The sequence below is a fragment of the Oncorhynchus mykiss genome, chromosome 1 (assembly GCF_013265735.2).
Source record: "Oncorhynchus mykiss isolate Arlee chromosome 1, USDA_OmykA_1.1, whole genome shotgun sequence".
Taxonomy (NCBI): Eukaryota; Metazoa; Chordata; class Actinopteri; order Salmoniformes; family Salmonidae; genus Oncorhynchus; species Oncorhynchus mykiss.
In genome coordinates this window covers 47,722,530-47,740,174 of record NC_048565.1, presented here as the reverse complement: position 1 = coordinate 47,740,174, position 17,645 = coordinate 47,722,530, and the positions used below count along the sequence as shown (strand labels likewise).

The 17,645-nt window shown below is 43.0% G+C and overlaps 1 protein-coding gene and 1 pseudogene across 2 annotated transcripts in view; one reads left to right on the top strand and one right to left on the bottom strand.

Moving 5' to 3' along the window:
* The window catches only part of LOC110524160 (ankyrin repeat domain-containing protein 27), a 36,254-nt gene extending 29,635 nt beyond the window's left edge, over positions 1 to 6,619 (bottom strand). The window contains exon 1 of one of the 2 annotated variants that reach the window (XM_021603550.2): positions 6,430 to 6,619. The gene's annotated coding sequence lies outside the window, so the exon portion shown is untranslated. The remainder of the gene's footprint in view (positions 1 to 6,429) is intronic. The other variant, XM_021603558.2, reaches the window with a different exon arrangement.
* A 16-nt stretch (positions 6,620 to 6,635) lies between these two features.
* Positions 6,636 to 14,562, top strand: LOC110532355 (annotated as a pseudogene).
* Positions 14,563 to 17,645: the final 3,083 nt, after the last annotated feature.

Sequence of the window (17,645 nt, the reverse complement as noted above, 5' to 3'; positions counted from 1 at the left end):
ACCAAAGTCAAATTAGGATATCACGTTAGGCCAACGAGAGAGAGTGTCCAAGTTCTAAAATCCTCAGGTAGAACGCCCTGCTTTTATTTCGTCACACTCACAATTGTAAGCTATTTTCTGTAATTAGCTTGCCATTAACTTGGCGTGAACTATGCTGAATGGGTGTAGACAAAGAAGAGCTCTCCAGTAGGTTTACCAAAACATTCAAGGGCCATTTTCTCAAAAGTGAGGTTACAAGTTTGTGAACTTTCAAAGCAGAATTACTTTCCCATTGTTCCTCAACTGTAGTGTATGATATACCATTTTCTAGCTCTGAGTCTCTACTTTCATCCAATGTAAATTTCGCTACATAAGACTGAACCAAGCCAGTCGGTCACATATTAGAGTTGTTGACGTGAAGTAGGTTAGGAATAAACTGCTGGTTGGCTAAGAGGGGTTTCAATATCAATAGTGTCTGCCAAGAGGACAGACTAGTGTTGATGGCACCGGCATGTGATTTGGTTGCACAAATGTTTAGTGACTTGACTTGTCTCCCACAATGTACCTGCAATCCATACAGAACCATACTAATAATGACTAGCCAACTTTTAAATTTGCATGTCCCTGCAAGGCTTGACATTCCAGGTAAATTTGCAAGTGGCACACCGGTCCAGTGCCAACTGAAAGCTACTGGCACGCATTCAAAAGAATAAAGGCCAGGGAAAGAAGATGTTACCTTAAATTTTCCTATAATTTCCCTCCATGCACAAACAATTACATTTTAACTTGACAATATGATATTTAAAGTGATTATTTGGAGAACAACAAAAAAATTAACTTTTGCACAATATTTAGCGATTTTGAACAGTCAGTAGCACAGTAGGGCCTGTGTTTTGTTTTTCCAGGTTTCCGAGTTCAGGTTTTTACTGAAAATCACACTTGTTGCTCTCAGTCCACAACAATTCTTAAACCACATCAGGAGACCACTTTTGAGGTCTTTAGTTGACCTTTAATTCAATTACGCACCTAGCAAGAGACCGTTGTTTGTACTGCACAATGTAGGCTACATGTGATGGCATAGTTTGCTAAACAAATGCCACGCGATCGATACAAATCATGATTTCATTCTGCCAGGTAGACCTACTTTGCAGTCAACAGTTAATTGGGAAGGTATTTTGGGAAAGCCTTTAGAAATGTTGATTCAAACAGTGCACAATGACTGAACTGCGCAACCCGAAGATTCAACCAAGACGTCAAACTTTTTGAAAACCTGGTTTGCATACCCATTGCTGTATGAAAAAATAAATCATTGTGAACCGGAAACTAATCTGACCAGCTAACATTTTTTCACTGGCACCCTAGCAACAATTAAAATGTGGTGTGTGTCCATCAAGCTTCCTCAAGCTACAGAAACAGGAGATCCTGCTCCTTCCCTATGGGCTGCTCTGGCTTGGTCAAAGGCTTAAGCCTACTCTACTTGCAGAGGACAAAGAAGCAAAGACGGGAGCAGCTAGGTCCAGAAGCTCTTTCCTGAGGCATCTTAAACCACAGCAGGAACAACAGGAAGATTGTCTCTCTCTCTCCAGGGTCACTTTTCACCTCGCCAGCCAGCTGCCTCTCGGCTGAGCTTGTTAACGTTTTCGGGAAATTAAATTACTTAAAGTTGGTTCACCATATAATTGCATGATCCCCCAACGTGGGGCGTTAGATTTTGTCTCTGTATGACATGCTTGGGAGACCTTGCAACAGACATCAAATTTCAATGAAGCAGTCAGTCGCCCACAAAGACACACGGGAATGATCTAACTAACAGGCTGTTGGGGGGCGGCAGGTAGCCTAGTGGTTAGAGCGTTGGGCCAGTAACAGAAAGGTTGCTGGATCGAATCCCCAAACTGACAAGGTAAAAAAAATGTGTTGTTCTGCCCGGTAGGCCGTCAACATAAATAATAATTTGTTCTAAACTGACTTGCCTGGTTAAATTAAATGTTTAAAAATTACGGTGAGGTGTGACTTTTCTTTCGAGGTCAGTCTCATTACTGGTTGAATCGGCCTAATAGGAGAGAGGAGATTGTCTTGTCTGGTTGGTCTCTGCTTTGTCCCAGCTACTAGTGCAGATGGTAGCTTTGTAGACGACATGGTTGTGCATAAACAACAAATTGTATATAATAAGCTAGGTCTATTTTGTGTGCACTGTCTTGTCTGCATCATGGGTACTCAAGTATTATTTGAGAAGGTCTGGTCACACAGATGCCCTAGGTGACAAAAGTCCCGGATGGATAATGTAATGTATCGGCGTAGTAAATCCCCACTTCACAACCATCTTGTTGGCGGAGAGAAAATGTTGCAGTTTTAAAGCCAATTTCCACCAATTTGACATTTTTTGCATGAGGCAGAGATTCTTTTTAGCTGTTTAAAGCTAAATACCTGTAATTCTATGCATTCATCCATGGCTTATGTGTGTATATATGATACCAGGGGTCGAAGCCCGACCGAGTAAATTAGAAAAATAAAATGACAAAATTCGGGACCTGCAGCCCGTATTGAACCCGTGCCAGTTTGGGGGCTCTACATCTCTGCTTGTTGAGTCAAGTTATAAATGTTCAGATGTTAGCCTCATCTCCTTTTGAATCAAAACTATAATCTCATATAAAATGTTATTGGTCACATACACATATTTAGCAGATGTTTTTGCAGGTGTAGCGCAATGCCTGTAAATATGAGATTTAGCCAGGTCATATGGCAGGCACTGTGTCGTCACATATTCTTCTGATGTAAGATTCCAATCAATCCATTGAAAACACCATAGAAACATGTGAGCATCATCCCCAAAATGGGGAACAAAAGAGTATGAAATCCATTCAATTCTCATCTAAGATCAGTTCATCAGGCTACTCACGTGATTGCACCTCGTAAACAGGCCTTGAAACGCTGAGATCAACATCATCTTTACGAATCCTAGGAATGATAATGCCATGGGCTTCATGACTGGGCTTCATAGTGAAGCAGTAACTGTCTTAGCGTGAAGGCAGCAGCTCCACCTCCACCCTCATCTCACAGTGCTGCTGCCTTCTTGGTATCAGATGGATGCTGCCTGCTGGCCTGAAACCCTGAAGAATGTGCCATCTAACCATGTGACCAGTCAGCTGGGTCTGAACAGCCCTGTTTGGGGGTAACCTTCCTTCACACGTGTGGGGCTTACAGCACATTTTCCACTTCAGGAAAGTCAAGGCAGGCATTTCACGTTGGGTGGGTTGGTGATGGGATCTGGCCTTTGTGAGCATAAATACAAATGTCCGTTCTCTTCAAGATAATGGGAAATAACGTCTTCTCAGTCTGGCCTTTCATCCTGTTTGGTCACACTGTATAGACCATCACCTGTCAAACTGAATCCACGGTGGGATGAGTGTCTGGAGGTTTTCGCTCCTCTCATGTACTTGATTGATCAATTAAGGTCAACGATTAGTTAGGAACTCCTCTTACTTGGTTGTCTAGGTTTTAAACTGGACACACTTCGATAGGAAATAACAAAAACCAGCATACAGTCGGCCCTCCATGGAATGAGTTTGACACCCCAGCTGTACATCAATCTAATATTGAATGACAAAAGGTTATCTTGAGACTGTCAAGTGTTCTACTTATATCTGTACACTCGTAACAACTTAAGCATTATGAAACTTCTATTAGATCAAATAAATCTTAACTAGCAAATAAGCCATTCATTTTTTGGTTGAACAAATTCGACACATTGACCTCCATACAAAAACTCCTTGCTTGGTGGGCGAAACAATGAAAAAAAACGGTATTATCGGCGAGTTGTGCCGCTCACTTCCTCTCTGAACATACTGATAGACTCCAGGACGAGCAGAAACAATCATTGTAATTCAAACACAAGGTTTCAAACTTACCGATTCAATTGCACTTTAAACAAATAGGAGAAAACATAATTTCCTCTGCCAAAGCCATGGCAATGTTTACAGAGTCAGACTCTCGTTTTGATTCCTCAATACAGCCAATATCACCATCTGTAACATCCATCCTGTTGTTTCCATGGAAAGTCGTTTTCCCAACAACATTGCAGAGTAGGGCTATGTCATGTGCTTGTCCAACAGAATAATAAAATAACTGCAATTGATATAATGTAATTTAGAGTTTTGATCACTAGCTCGGTATCCCACGGATAACATTCCAAAACTGGATATCGTTTTATGTGCCCACAAATCACATTTTGTGGATGACCATCTTAAATTGCGCTCATCAAAGGCTTTTAAATACCACTGTTTTGTGTTCTACTTGTAGCCCTGGTTGCCCTGAAAAGAAATGGCAAAACACTTAATTGTGAGGCTAAATATATGGGCTGGTTATGTAGATAAATTAAAGTCAGATAAATGAAAAGCCCATTTTTGCTGGGACTGATGGGGTTAATCCTCACTAGCGATACAGTTTTGGAAACCCTATCACATAAGCGAGAAAGAATCTTCCAAATACAAAAGATACACTTACCGTACACAATTTAGTGAAGTTGAACCAGGCCGTTTTCACAACGACACCATGCGCTCTCGCATTTCCATTGGACACTACGATTCAACATTTCCGTCCAGATCGCAAGTGCGTCTCAAAATACAGCCAGGTGCAACTTCGCTAAACTGCGTACACTAGGTCTATCTTTTGTATGTGCAAGCGAGGCACATTTGCATGCAATTAAACACTGTTTTGGAAACTATGCATTTCTCTAACGCGGCAAATGGAATAACTACTGTAATGCAATTACATTTGAGTCGTAAGGGCTCTCGTGGGCCAATTCTCATGGAAAGATTAAACGGCAAAAATTTGTCAAGGCACACATAGAATTGTGCAATTATGCGCAGCGACAGTTCCTGGTTTGGGTTTTTGTCGTAGATTTTTGGACAAATCAGGATTGGACGAAGGCAGTGGTTGAACTGGTGATTTTCAAGCCCGGGTGCAGATGATAAACCAATTTCCACTATATTCCACAGCCACAAAGTCAAATTGTCTGTATTGTAAAAATGCATTAAAAGAAAAAAAAATGTTTTTGGGGGGAAAGGGAGATACCTAGTCAGTTGCACAACTGAATGCATTAAACCTAAATGTGTCTTCCGCATTTAACCTAACCCCTCTGAATCAGAAAGGTGCAGGGGGCAGCTTTAAATTGACACCATCTGTGCCCGTTGTTGTTGAGGGTTAACTGCCTTGCTTTCCCCATAGAAATGGCTGAACGAACCAGAGGTAACTCATTTCTGGTTATTAGGACTACAAGCTGACGAGCTCTACTGCATTCCGCCCAGCAATAAAACAGGAAGTGACCAACTTTCATGAGAGAAGAGAATTTTACTTCTGGGTAACAGAGGTTACACTACTGACCTCATGGTCTAGGAATTCTAAAGACAGACTGGTGACCTTTGACACATAGGCTACAGACTCCTTGGCCAATACTACTAAATTAAAAACTGGTCTATTATATAGGCACTGTAGTATATGGAGGTATACATATTTAACACAATTGTCCACAACTCCCCAATAGTATCAGACTCTCACGGTTTATTAAGGTCACTGTTTGAATTGTATCTGCAAGCTCTGTATTATTTTACTATTCTTTGGTTTGATATTCAAGTATAGAGTAAACGGTATGTCAGTTTCCATTGCCAAGTTAATTCTACAGAGCATGACAGGCCCTACATATAATTTTTTCTGCATTCTTGGGGGAACTTCCATGTCGGTCTCAACCATTTTTGGATGTACAAGTAAGTAGCCCAAATCACATGTTGCTCTGCACCCACTCATGTGCAATTGATCATTCGGCCTATGTTCTTATTAGTCTTCCCAAGACCTCACTGTGGATAGGCTGGACATGGCTAGAAAGAATACAACTTTTGTTAAATTGACGTCAAAAGTCGTTTGTTTTTAGCTAACCATAGCCGAATTCTCCTAACCTGCTGTGTTAAATTCTAACCTGCTACAAAAAGTCGAAAGCTGTATCCCGTCTAGTCTCAACGGATAGGCCAGGTGCCCCAGGGATACTATAGTGCCACATGTTGAGATCTTCCAGGTAATGGCTAAACAAGGTTGCCCGAAAATTGTGAAATGTGGTAGCAATTTCCCGTGATAAACTGTAAGTGACAACCAATGTCAAACATATGCTTGTTTTGAAAGTGGAATCAAGCAAAACAGAATTTTAATCCAGAACAGCTGCCCGGATCGAGAGGAACACTTCACTCAAAGTCGTAGCAATATATAGCAAATGGATTGCAGCATCTACATGGGTCGAGGTTTCAATGCCAAATATTTGTGTTCTTACATTGGCTAGCTTTTAGCTAGCTAACGTTATATTAGCTGCTCATCTTTTAGCTAGCTAACGTTTTCTATCACAACAACAGCAACGTCGGCTTGGATGGACATTCATACAAACACAATATAGCTATGTCCATAACGTACCTCTTTATCTGCTAAACACTCCGGAATCGCATTGCAAATTGCACTTCTTCAAAAGCCTGACCGTGTAAACAGAAGAAAGTCTACCATTTGATGCCTGCCTTGCTGTCAGCACTACCGGTCTCTCTAACTTGATGACGAGGAAAACATTCGCTAATTTGGTTTAGTCAACCAATCAGGCGCAGCAAACCAATCCCCCAGGTCCTAACATGTCGGTCGTGTTGAGGGTTCGTGAAAACGTCAAAGGAAAGGATGACACCACCGCGCAGTGTATGAAATCAAATTACAGTATATGGCAAGTCAACATGTGGTCCTAAAATAATATATGACTGCCCTGAGAAATCTATTTGGATCACCATAAATTGATTGAATAAGATTGTCAAAGGTGGTTTGTCCCCCCCACCCTACCACTGACTATTGTATTGGCTTGAAATTTTGCATTTTTTTGGTAGATACAGAAGTTATTGTTACAGAACAACGTGATCTATATTTAAGTGTGATACAACAACAAACATGTAGGCCACAAAAAAAATGCACTGGGGTCTAGTTCTCCTCAGGACTTCATCCTTCCAAAATGTTTTTTTCCTACCATCTCCTTTAAAGGGATAGCGCTGATCTGTATTGCAAAAATAGCTCTGATTTTGCTTAATTAACTGGTCCACATAACATTTCCCCATTTTGTTTAGGTGGGGTGTGGCAAAGTTCAATGGGGGAATTTCGTGTCTCCTCAGTAGTGGGGTCTTCCTATCTTTACCAACAAATTAGAGCAGTTTGCAGCTGAATAGTGGAAGGTGCAGCAACCGCATTGATGGTTACAAAAAAAACAAGTTTTTGGGGGGCAGTTATCTTTGGGGGCACTTGATCTCAATGTGAAACACAGATTGGCTAATGGCCAACAAGCTATGTCAACCATAAACTAAAAGTACAGCAATCATGCTTGGCAACAAATTATAGTGTTCAAAAACCATATTAATATATTCACAGGAGGTTGGTGGCACCTTAATTGGGGAGGACGGGCTCGTGGTAATGATTAGCGGATTAGGTGGAATGGATTCAAATACATCAAACACATGGTTTCCAGGTGTTTGATGCCATTCCATTTGCTCTGCTCTGGCCATTGTTATGAGCCGTTCTCCCCTTAGCAGCCTCCTTTCTTTTTTCTTATTGCATTTAACTGCTGACAATGCTGTTATCAAGGTCATTTCCATAGTAGGTGACGTCAGAGGCCAGCATGTGAAGGAAGTTGTGGCTCAGGGATGATGGACAAGTTTTCCACTCGTAATTACCAGTTGGCAGGGTGTTCAAGTGGATTCTTCCTGGTCGTAAAAAAATTATTAGGTGTGCTTGGAAAGCAAAATAAAACTCTACATTTCTTACATAGTCCTATTATTATTATTCTGTGTTTTTGACTGTACGTTTGTTTGTGTGTAACTCTGTGTTGTTGTTTTTGTCACACTGCTTTGCTGTATCTTGGCCAGGTTGCAGTTGTAAATGAGAACTTGTTCTCAACTGGCCTACCTGGTTAAATAAAGGTGAAATACATTTTTTATATATCTATATGTATATATAATGTATTCGCCCTCTCGAGAGCTTAAACGATTTAAGCTATTAACACGAAACAAATTGCCTAATGTCCAGGCTCGATTTTTGATACTATGTGTACTTTATGAACTATAACTGTTTTAAATTAGCAAAAATTAACATGGGTCTAAATGAGAACCATAGGAATACAGACATAGCTTTTCAAAATGGACCTGTTCCTTGGCCAATTAAGCTACAAGACAAACTTTAAAACATTCAGGCTATCCCAACTTCAAATTCTTTCAAATCTTTATTAAATGTTAGTTGAGGTAATTGAGGTAATATGTACATGTAGGTAGGGGTAAAGTGTCTATGCATCGACAATAAACAGTGAGTAGCAGCAGGGTAAAAAAGGGGGCCAATTCAAATAGTAAGGGTAGCCATTTGACTCTGTTTAGCAGTGTTATTGACATCGCCTGGCATAGAGGCCCTAGATGGCACAAAGCTTGGCTCCAGTGATGTACTGGGCCGTATGCACCACCCTCTGTAGCACTTTGCAGTCGGATGCTCTCGATGGTGCAGCTATAAAATCTTTTGAGGATCTGAGGACCCATGTCAAATCTTTTCAGTCTCCTGAGAGGGAATAGGCGTTGTTGTACCCTCTTCATGACTGTCTTGGTGTGTTTGGACCATGATTATTTGTTAGTGATGTGTGCACCAAGGAACTTGAAGCTCTCGACCCCCTCCACTACAGTCTTGTTGATGTGAATGGGGGAGTGCTCGGCCCTCTTTTTCCTGTAGTCCGCGATTAGATCCTTTCTCTGGCTCACGTTGAGGGAGAGGTTGTCTTCCTTGCACCACACTGCCAGGTCTCAGACCTCTTCCCTATAGGCTGTTTCATTGTTGTCGGTGATCAGGCCTACCACCGTTGTGTCATTGGCAAACTTAATGATGGTGTTGGAGTTGTGCATGGCCACGCAGTACACTTAGGTTGGAGTCATTAAAACTTGTTTTTCAACCATTCCAGAAATGTCTTGTTAACAAACTATAGTTTTGGCAAGTCGGTTAGGACATCAACTTTGTGCATGACACAAGTCATTTTTCCACAAGATATGTGGAATTTCACATCTAAAACAAGGATACTCATCATTGTGGCACAATGCTAGGCCATGGATGTTTTATTTAACAATTTTGACGAACATATCAATCATATTTTAAGGGATTCTTTTCTACATCTTCGTAACATTGCAAAAATCTGAAACTTTGTGTTTATTTAATTTTTCTCCCCAATTTCGTGATATCCAATTGCGATCCAATTACGATCTTGTCTCATCGCTGCAACTCCCCAACGGGCTTGGGAGAGGCGAAGGTCGAGTTATGCATCCTCCAACACTTGACCCACCAAACCGTGCTTCTTAACACCCGCCCGATGACCCGGAAGCCAGCAGCACCAATGTGTCGGAGGAAAAACCGTTCAACTGATGACCGAAGTCAGCCTGCAGGCGCCTGGCCTACCACAAGGAGTCACTAGAGCACAAGGAGCCACGTAAAGCACCCCCCGGCCAAACTCTCCCCTAACTCGGACGACGCTGCGTGCTGCCCTATGGGACTCCCAGTCACGACCAGTTGTGACATAGCCTAGGATCAAACCCAGGTCTGTAGTGATGCCTCAAGCACTGCGATGCAGTGCCTTAGACCACTGTGCCACTCGGGAGGCAATCGGAAACGTTTTAGCAAAAAATGATGCAGAAAAGTTAATCCATGCATTTGTAACTACTAGATTAGACTACTGCAATACTCTATTCTCTGGCTATCCTGATAGCCTAAATACACTTCAGTTGGTGCTAAATACGGCTGCAAGAATGTTGACCAGAACCCAAAAATGTGATCATATTACTCCAGTGCTAGCCTCTCTTCACTGGCTTCCTGTTAAGGCTAGGACTGATTTCAAGGTTTTACTGCTAACCAACTAAGCATTACATGGACTAGCTCCTAACTCTCTCCCTGATTTGGTCCTACCGTACAAAACCTACTCATACGCTACCATCACAAGACGCAGGCCTCATTATTGTCCCTAGAATTTCATAGCAAACAGCTGGAGGCAGGGCTTTCTCCTATAGAGCTACATTTTTATCCATGTGAGAGACGCAGACTCTGTCTCGACCTTTAAGTTTTTACTGAAGACTCATCTCTTCAGTAGGTCCTATGATTGAGTGTAGTCTGGCCCAGGGGTGCGAAGGTGAATGGCAAAGCACTGGAATGACGAACCGCCCTTGCTGTCTCTGCCTGGCCGGCTCCCCACTGGGATTCTCTGCTTGACCCTATTACGGGGGATGAGTCACTGTCTTACTAGTGCTCCTCCATGTCGTCCCTAGGAGGGGTGAATCACGTCGTGCCAGGCTTTTTTGAGCTATACTCGACTTGAGTGGGTTGTGTCACTGACGTGATCTTCCTGTACAGTCTTGCGTCCCCTTGTGCTTATGCGGTGGATGAGATAGTTGTGGGCTAAACTAAGCCTTGTCACAGGGTAGTAAGTTGGTGGTCTACTGATATCCCTCTAGCAGTGGGGGGGCTGTGCTTTGACAGTGTGCGGGGTTATATCCTGCCCTGCCTGGTTGGCCCTGTCCGGGGGTATTGTCGGATGAGGCCAGTCCCCCCCCCCCCCCCCCCCCCCCCCCCCCCCTCATCTCAGCCCCATTATCTATGCTGCAATAGTCTATGTGCTGCGGGGCTAGGGTCAGTCTGTCCTGTCTGGTGTAATTCTCTGTCTTATCTGGTGTCCTGTGTGAACTTAAGTATGCTCCCTCTAATTCTCTCTTTCTCTCCCTCTCTCCTTTCCCTCCAGAAGGACCTGAGCCCTTGGACCATGGACCCTCAGGATTACCTGGCCTGATGACTCCTGGCTGTCTCCAGTCCACCTGGTCATGCAAAGCTCCAATTTCATGCTACCTTGTCCTGGACCTGCTGTTTTCAACTCTCTCTCTCTCACTCCCTCCCTCTCTCTCTGTCTACAGCACCTGCTGTCTTGACCTCTGAATGCTCAGCTATGAAAAGCCAACTGACATTTACACCTGAGGTGCTGACCTGTTGCACCCTCTACAACCACTGTGATCATTATTTGACCCTGCTGGTTATCTTTAAACGTTTGAAAATCTTGAAGAACAATCTGGCCTTAATGGCCATGTACTCTTATTATCTCCACCTGGCACAGCCAGAAGAGGACTGGCCACCCCTCAGAGCCTGGTTCCTCTCTAGGTTTCTTCCTAGGTTCCTGCCTTTCTTTGGAGTTTTTCCTAGCCACTGTGCTTCTTGTTTATGTTTATAACTGTCTGTTGTAGGAAAGACTGTATTCGTATAAAATAAGACATTGTTTAGAAACGCACATACCCATTTTCCCAGAAAAGCCTTTCTCCGCGACAGACCGGGGCGAGAGAGAAAACGACAGATTCCCGTTCGTTAAAGGGTGAGATACAGCTTTAATACCCTTTATTTAATTCTAAATCTTTTGTACAGACCTTTTAAAACATGTTATAATTAATTAAACAATTGTACTATTCCTTTCTTACAGATAAAGGGCCCGGTTATAGGTTTACCCCTGACATCCTGCCATTTCCAATTCACCGCCGTCAAGACAGGCTCTCTTGCTCGCAGGATATCCCACACAAGCCCCGCTCCGTAAGTAGTACACATCCAGACAGGCTTTGGAAAATACATACGAACTAGCAGATTTTGTAGCATTTCGACTATATCTGACATGTTACTGTGGTCGTTTTTTAAAAGTCAATAAACATGTGTGTAAAGTGTACACTTTTGTTTCAAAATAGATTTGTTTAAGACCACCAAAAAACGCCTGATTTATCCCACTGCATTAATTAGTAAGTGGGGTAGAAAATGAATCTGTTTAAGTTATAAGTAAAGGGCCCAACTTAAAGAGTACAATTACCCTTTCAAAAAGAGGCTGGCATGATTGACAGTGACCGCCACCCCCTGGAGAGCAGCTCTCCTTTGATCCCCAACATAGGAAAAATCACCTGTTGTTTGGGTATCTTTATGTATATATGCCCTCCTGTTGTTGAATTGTTTAGATAAAAAACATTGTTTCAAACACCCCTGCAGAGACATATACACACACACACACACACACACACACACACACACACACACACACACACACACACACACACCCTAGGATAGATCAAATGCACACACATGCTTTCACATATACAGACGCACTATCTTGTTAAATAAACACCAACTAAAGAGTGACAGCTTCAAAGGAATAGATGCACTATATGCGTAAATGAACACTCACTCTTAAGGCGTGAGAACAGGAACAGGATGTCCTGACAGGATGCCCTTATATGGGCATAACCACATGATAACTTCCCACCAGGATGTCCTGACAGAATGGGCATGCACACATCACCCGGACATAGGGTCATAAGTCAAGCGTTTGATACGTGCCGTCTACTGTATTCTCTCTGTCCCTCTTTGCCATGCAAATGAACTGAATCCCCAAACAACATTTCCACTGCATTTCAGCCCTGCCACAAAAGGACCAGCTGACATCATGTCAGTGATTCCCTCGTTAACACAGGTGTGAGTGTTGATGAGGACAAGGCTGGTGATCACTCTGTCGTGCTGATTGAGTTCGAATATCAGACTGGAAGCTTCAAAAAGGAGGGTGGTGCTTGGAATCATTGTTCTGCCTCTGTCAAACATGGTTACCTGCAAGGAAACAAGTGCCGTCATCATTGCTTTGCACAAAAAGGGCTTCACAGGCAAGGATATTGCTGCCAGTAAGATTGCACCCAAATCATCCATTTATCGAATCATCAATAACTTCAAGGAGAGCGGTTCAATTGTTGTGAAGAAGGCTTCAGGGCGCCCAAGAAAGTCCAGCAAGCGCCAGGACCGTCTCCTAAAGTGTATTCAGCTGCGGGATCGGGACACCACCAGTACAGAGCTTGCTCAGGAATGGCAGCAGGCAGGTGTGAGTGCATCTGCACGCACAGTGAGGCGAAGACTTTTGGAGGATGGTCTGGTGCCAAGAATGGCAGCAAAGAAGTCACTTCTCTCCAGGAAAAACATCAGAGACAGACTGATATTCTGCAAAAGGTACAGGGATTGAACTGCTGAGGGCTGGGGTAAAGTCATTTTCTCTGATGAGTCCCCTTTCCGATTGTTTGGGGCATCCGGAAAAAAGCTTGTCCGGAGAAGACAAGGTGAGCGCTACCATCAGTCCTGTAAGATCCCAAGCAAAACAGGTGGAAAAAGACTGCCTAAATATGATCCCCAATCAGAGACAACAATAGACAGCTGCCTCTGATTGGGAACCATACCAGGCCAACATAGAAATGCAAAAACTAGAGTACCCACCCTAGTCATACCCTGACCTAACCAAAATAGAGAATAAAAAGGATCTCTAAGGTCAGGGCGTGACACAGACCGTAATCCCATTGAGAACTTGTGGTCAATCATCAAGAGGTGGGTGGCCATCAGTCAGGATGTGGCCCAGAAGTGGCCCAGAAGTTAATTGACAGCATGCCAGGGCGGATTGCAGAGGTCTTGAAAAAGAAGGGTCAACACTACAAATATTGACTCTTTGCATCAACTGCATGTAATTGTCAACAAAAGCCTTTGACACTTATGAAATGCTTGTAATTATACTTCAGTATTCCATAGTAGCATCTGAAAAAAATTATCTAAAGACACTAAAGCAGCAAACTTTGTGGAAATTAATATTTGTGACATTCTAAAAACTTTTTGCCACGACTTTATGTTGGTGTTTTCTTTATTTTTGCACTTACCTTCACATCCTACAGCATAATCTAGTTCAGATCGCCAGTGTTGTATATGGCTGAACTACTGATATATAATATTGTAATGTATCTCTATACGACATCTGTTTTTCCATGGTGATGTTCCAATCTTGTCTCCCTCTCTGTGCAAGGCCAGCCTTCAGGGCATCGTGGTGGTGGAGAAGACCCGGCTCAGTGAACAGTACTTTCCTGTAATGCAGTAGTTTGTGGTGTATGAGCTCGGTCTCAAACTGCCACCTGTTGCCAGCCAGCTGGAAGCCTCCCAGCTTCTCATACAGATAGTAAGTCAAACTTTCATACATGTGAGAAAAGTAGCGAAGAGTTTGGTCTAGCATTGTCACTTTGCAAAGATGATCCTGATTCCACAAATATGTGTTAAACTCGAACTAACATACAGTCAGATCGACCATAGTCTAACTGTGCGTGACGATTGACTGATGAATTGTGTCCTCTCCTCTGCAGGTACACGGAGAGAGTAAAGACAACCCGTTCCTCCGGAGGAGTGTGTCTCGGCTGCTGGACCCCCTGGTCATGTCCCTGGTTCAGCAGATCCCTGGAGTAGGGATGGTCAAAGCAATGGCCCTGCTCCAGCACTACTCCAGTATCCACCAGCTGTACAACGCAGGGACCCATGAACTGGAGCCCATCGTGGGCCAGGCCATGGCTCAGCACATACGCAACTTCTTCCACAACCCATTAGTCTGACTCTGACAGCACGACAGCTCATTGACAAATCATTACTTGTTTATGTTCAAATGTGTAAGGAGGGGGCACACGTGAACCTGACACAATGTTGTAAAGCTAAAGACTCCCTAGTTTGGAATGTATCTTTTTTCCACATCTCGATGGAATGTAACATGCCTTTGTTTATACAAACAAAATGTTTTGGTGTTTCTCGGTGTATGCAAAATGTGTTGCAGTTCTTCAAAAATCAAATCAAATCAAATTATATTTGTCACATACACATGGTTAGCAGATGTTAATGCGAGTGTAGCGAAATGCTTGTGCTTCTAGTTCCGACAATGCAGTAATAACCAACAAGTAATCTAGCTAACAATTCCAAAACTACTACCTTATAGACACAAGTGTAAGGGGATAAAAAATATGTACATAAAGATATATGAATGAGTGATGGTACAGAGCGGCATAGGCAAGATACAGTAGATGGTATTGAGTGCAGTATATACATATGAGTATGTAAACAAAGTGGCATAGTTAAAGTGGCTAGCGATACATGTATTACATAAAGATGCAGTAGATGATATAGAGTACAGTATATACATATGAGATTAATAATGTAGGGTATGTAAACATTATATTAGGTAGCATTGTTTAAAGTGGCTAGTGATATATTTTACATCATTTCCCATCATTTCCCATTATTAAAGTGGCTGGAGTTGAGTCAGTCTGTTGGCAGCAGCCACTCAATGTTAGTGGTGGCTGTTTAACAGTCTGATGGCCTTGAGATAGAAGCTGTTTTTCAGTCTCTCGGTCCCAGCTTTGATGCACCTGTACTGACCTCGCCTTCTGGATGATAGCGGGGTGAACAGGCAGTGGCTCGGGTGGTTGTTGTCCTTGATGAGCTTTATGGCCTTCGTCTGACATCGGGTGGTGTAGGTGTCCTGGAGGGCAGGTAGTTTGCCCCCGGTGATGCGTTGTGCAGACCTCACTACCCTCTGGAGAGCCTTACGGTTGTGGGTGGAGCAGTTGCCGTACCAGGCGGTGATACAGCCCGACAGGATGCTCTCGATTGTGCATCTGTAGAAGGGCCCCAAGGGGCCATGACATTGGTGCGCTACACTGGAAGTGTGTGTGTGTGTGTGTGTGTGTGTGTGTGTGTGTGTGTGTGTGTGTGTGTGTGTGTGTGTGTGTGTGTGTGTGTGTGTGTGTGTGTGTGTGTGTGTGTGTGTGTGTCTGTGTGTGTGTGTGTGTGTGTGTGTGTCTGACTGACTGACCACTAGATGGAGTAAGATGCCTTTTCCTTATCCAGAACAATTCATAAACTTCCATTGGAACAATACAACCTTAAGCAAGGCCTGTTTTACTTGAACTGATAGCGGGTGCCAACGGAAATACTATATGACAACCTTTTTCCAACCCATGTCAGGGCTTCTTGGAGCTCAAACAGAAACCACCGATCCCCTGGCTTAGTTCAATCCAATCCATTTGCACTGAAGCATTTTGTCTCAATGGAGGAGTACTTTCTTGGCAAGGCTGTGGAAGGCCTTCCTTCCAAATCCACAGTCAGGACTGCCTTTTATTCCAGTCTGACCATGTGACCTGGGCTGGCTGCATGGAGCTTTCCCTGGCCAGTGACTTCCCCCTGTGACACTCCATTCCATCCCAATCCAACAAGAAGTAACATTGGCATGCTGGCCAAAGCATGAATTGACTGAATTAATTAACTGCTACCTCAGCTCATATCCATTCTTAAAAACTGGAACTTACATTTTTTTTATATACTGGACCTAAAAAAAATGTAACTTTACTAATTTGGGGATTTTATTAATGTTATTACATTTGGTCTGTAGAGTCTTTGTTTGCTTTATTTGTTTATGTATTATTTCATTTCAGAGCGTCATCTAAACTTTTGACCCAGTGTGATGCTGTGAACCTTTGCACTTCACAATGAGATAACACCCTGCTGGCAGTTAAACAGCAGTTGGTTAAAGAAGACTTCTCTCTCTTTCTTTATCTCACTCCTTCCCTCTGTCCACATTTCCTCAGTTACCCAGAGTGGCTCCTGTGACGTATTGGTTTTCTGCTCGGCCTCCTCCTTTAAGCGTCGCAGCACACTGTTGGCAGTGTTCGTCCTTCCTCACTCCCTGCACACAAAGCAGCTGGCCGTTTTATTGGCCTTCTAGCAGGATCAGCTGAATCCAGGCCCTTTATTGGGCAGTCTGTGGTGTTAGCGAGAGAGGCAGAGAAAAGGACTGGTACGAGCGCTCAATTTGACTTCCTAAATTCCACCAGGGTGCTTTCAGAGAGGAAGGGAAACATGAAGAAGACCCTCTTTGGGAAGCATGCGCTGGTGGGACAGAGGAGCAAGTCCGCCTCTCTTTGAGTTTCTTCTTCCGAACAGTTCATCAGGAGGCTGTTCAGAGTTGCATCAATAACATGACTGGGCCTAATTTTAGATACAAAAGGAAACAGAGGGGCGGAGTTGTGTGAATGGGAGTGTATCCGACATGTATTTGCCAAAATATGTTATGTTCACAAGTAAATTATTTAAAAGCAGGTACATGATTCATTTTTTTTTGTTTTGGGGAAATCCCTGTCATCCACATGTTTTGTAATCTATTTACACTTTCTCTTTTCCCACAATTCAAAATAGTAATTTTGTTGAAATTGGTTAAGCTACTTTTCTTTGGAGTCAGTTTGAGATCAATTTTCTCCTATACTGTAGTAGATATAGGCCTGCAATGCACGGTGTGCATGCTCGTTAAATTTTGCTTTGATGGACTGAAGATAGTTCAATCAAACCTTGCGTTTGCTCTTTCACTCTCTTTGAAATATTGATTAGCTGGTCAATCATTTAGTATATTCCATAATGGCGTGCACTTGTGTTTACTGTGGTCACTGTTGAATCATTTTCTTTAACATGTATTTCTTTTTATTGGACGGTCTGGTTGCAATTCACAAGATTAAATACCTTCAAATTCCCTATCAATAATATTTGAGAAGATTTTGTGAATTTGTGTACTCTGAAATGGGGGCCTGAACACTGAGCAATCGAGATTATGCAGACACAGTTGTGTTCAAGATGGGGGGCTTACTCAACTAGGAGAGTGCCCCAAACTCTGATGCACGCAAGCCTCAGCTATTATCGTCGGTATTGAAACGGTTCGAAAGGATCTCCGAGTGAGATTTAGTGGA